The sequence below is a fragment of the Pteronotus mesoamericanus genome, unplaced genomic scaffold (assembly GCF_021234165.1).
Source record: "Pteronotus mesoamericanus isolate MK-2021 breed Mesoamerican mustached bat unplaced genomic scaffold, CSHL_Meso_final contig_74, whole genome shotgun sequence".
NCBI classification, from domain to species: Eukaryota; Metazoa; Chordata; class Mammalia; order Chiroptera; family Mormoopidae; genus Pteronotus; species Pteronotus mesoamericanus.
The window spans coordinates 11,718,847-11,721,505 of record NW_026555247.1 but is presented as its reverse complement, the minus strand read 5'-3'; the positions used below and the strand labels follow the sequence as shown (position 1 = coordinate 11,721,505).

Genomic DNA, 2,659 nt, shown 5'->3' with positions numbered 1-2,659 from the left:
TATGTTCAAAAACTATTGTCTACCTGATACTGACTATTTGAAACATACCAGGTTTCTTCTGTACTTTGCTTACTACATTGTCAATTGTGTGTGTGTATTCCCTAGGATCCCCCCAAAATAGCTATATAGCTATTCTTTGCTTATTGGATTTAATGTGTGTGTGTGTGTGTGTGTATATATATATATATATATACACACACACACACAAGGTCCAGCAGAAGTAGTACCTACTTGGGTGTGGTTGGTAGGGTAATAATATGAGTGTAATAATTTATAGTTTTAATTTGAACATTTCACTTAAAATGTCATAAGGTGTGCTTGGTGTGGTATTGTTACATTACAAAATTACATGATTATGATTTTGTAATAAAAAAGAAGTGTTATTTGTACCAGACCCTGTATATTAATTTCTTATTCAAAGCTATAGTACCTTTACATATCAAAAATAATGGTAATCTCTCAGTGCCTGGGAGTAGGGATAAAATGTCCCACTGTACACTTTGATATAATTCTAGCTTCTTATCTAAGTTTTAGAATTTTTACTTTTTAAATTCCAGGCTATACATTTAGAGGCACATAAGACTATGATCTATTTTTTTTTTTTTCCTTTTACCAATCCATAGTGTTCCTCTTTAGAGCTTGTGATGTTTATAGTTTAATCTCACTTTTGGCCCTATGGTTTTCTTTGGTACAGATTTTACTATCTTTATAAACAAGATTTTATCTCTTTTTTTTGAGGTTTCAATATTTTATTCAAGTTTTATATTAAGTGATGTTAATTACAGCATTTGAAAGGGATGATCTAATTCCACACAATGGAAGACTCTACAATGTACCCATAAAACTGCTAAAAAATAAACTGAGTGGTGAGAATACAACAGAAGTCTGATTTAGGTTCCGAGTGTTGTCACCATGTGATTACAGTCACTGAGACTCTTCCCAGCTTTAGCTGGAGCTCTTAGAGGCTATTTCACACTCGGGTGCAAGGGCAAAAGAACCACAACATGAGAGGGAATTAAGTCCTGAATTATTGGCTTTATCACATCCACCTTCTCCACCCCAAAATGGCACAAAAGAAACAACTACCACACCCTGCAGACTACTTTTGGTGTAAAAGAGGTGATAGACTGGGGTGGAAACAGGTCATGAAGATCTGTCTAAAAAAGTCCCTTCAGATGAGTTTGTACACACCACCAAACTGTGGGCCTTTCTCAGTTAGGGTAGGAAGTCGAGGTTCCATTCTCGGGAAGTCACAATTTCATTCATTGAAGCAATCCAAATTTACAAAGTGCTTACAAATCATCAGCTCCCACTTGCAGCCATTTCTAGATTAAAAAAAGAAAAGAAACCTGACATCTCTAGAGGGGCTGCCAAGTCCCCCCAAGTCTACAGCTGAAAGGACTTTTTTATGGAATCGGGTGTCTTCTATACCTCTGAAAGGGTAACACTTTAAAGCTGAATCATCTTCACACCGGGAGGTCTTACATGATATTTAGCAATACTTGCATCCCAGACATACGACATTAAAAGGTACACTAAATTCTGAAGGTAGCTATGCTGCAAAATAGTTTAAAATTAAACGATTGTACAGTCTTCATTTATGCTTGAAATTCCAGTCCTAGACCAAGCTTGTGGCCACCAGCGTTGAGATTCTTGCCATCCAGCAGAGCTGACAGCGTCAGTTTGATACCTGGCTTTAGTGTCTGAGTATATCCGAGCCCGATCAGGCTGGAGTGGTTCACTTTAGCCGAGCAGCAGGCGTCGGGGTCGATCTGATACTTGGCTGCTATTCCGAAGCGAGTGTTACTGTTTCCCGCTGTCCAGGCGAGGTTAACGGCCGTGTCCAGCTTCTTGTTCACCTTCTGATAAATGGAGCCACCAAACTCTGTCCGGTCGTTTACGTTAGTGTGAAGCTGGAACTCATCAGTCTTGTAGCCGACTGCCAAGTGGCTCTGGGTCACTCGAGACTTTGTGGTGTCAACATGCGTCTGGTAGCCAGCCAGCCAGCCCTCGTGACGCAGCACCAGGGCGCCTCGGATGGAAGGCCCGGTGAGGTCGAAGTCCGCGTCACAGCCCAGGGTGATGTGCTCCCGCGTGTACCCTGTCTTGATTTTAGCATTTTTTTCCCTAGTGTTTGGTGGGATGAATCCAAGGTCAGCTTCAGTCCACACGCAAGCTGGTCTTCCACAGTGATCTGCGTTCCCAGCGTGTCGTCCGTGTGCCACTTCTCCGTGAACGTCAGGCCGTACTCGGTCCACCTGAACTTGGTTTCCAACTGCCCGTCCCTTTGGTGGCCTCGGTGTTGGCTGAACCTGAGTTTGTAAATTCCAGTCCACTCTCAGATTCTGTTTTCAACTTGAGTTTTATTAAGCCAAATCCATAGCCCTTGGTGAAGACGTCCCTGGCCGGTTTGCCAAAATCAACATACGTGGGCAGCACAGCCATCTTCTGCTCAGAGGCGGTGACGGGGGTTGCGGGGGCGGGGGGGTGGGGCTCGGCGGTGGTACGGCGGGGACTGCGGCCCAGGGAACCCAGCGAGCCTTATCTATTTTTAGAGATAGGGGAAAGGAGGAAGAAAGAGAGGGAGAAAAACATCCATGTGAGACAGAAATGTCAATCAGCTGCCTCTCCCATGCGTACTATCTGGGAATCAAACCAG

At 43.3% G+C, this 2,659-nt stretch overlaps 1 pseudogene; it reads right to left on the bottom strand.

The window, feature by feature from the left end:
* Positions 1–1,005: 1,005 nt before the first annotated feature.
* LOC129078870 (voltage-dependent anion-selective channel protein 1-like) lies at positions 1,006–2,454 on the bottom strand (annotated as a pseudogene).
* Between the last annotated feature and the right edge of the window lie 205 nt (positions 2,455–2,659).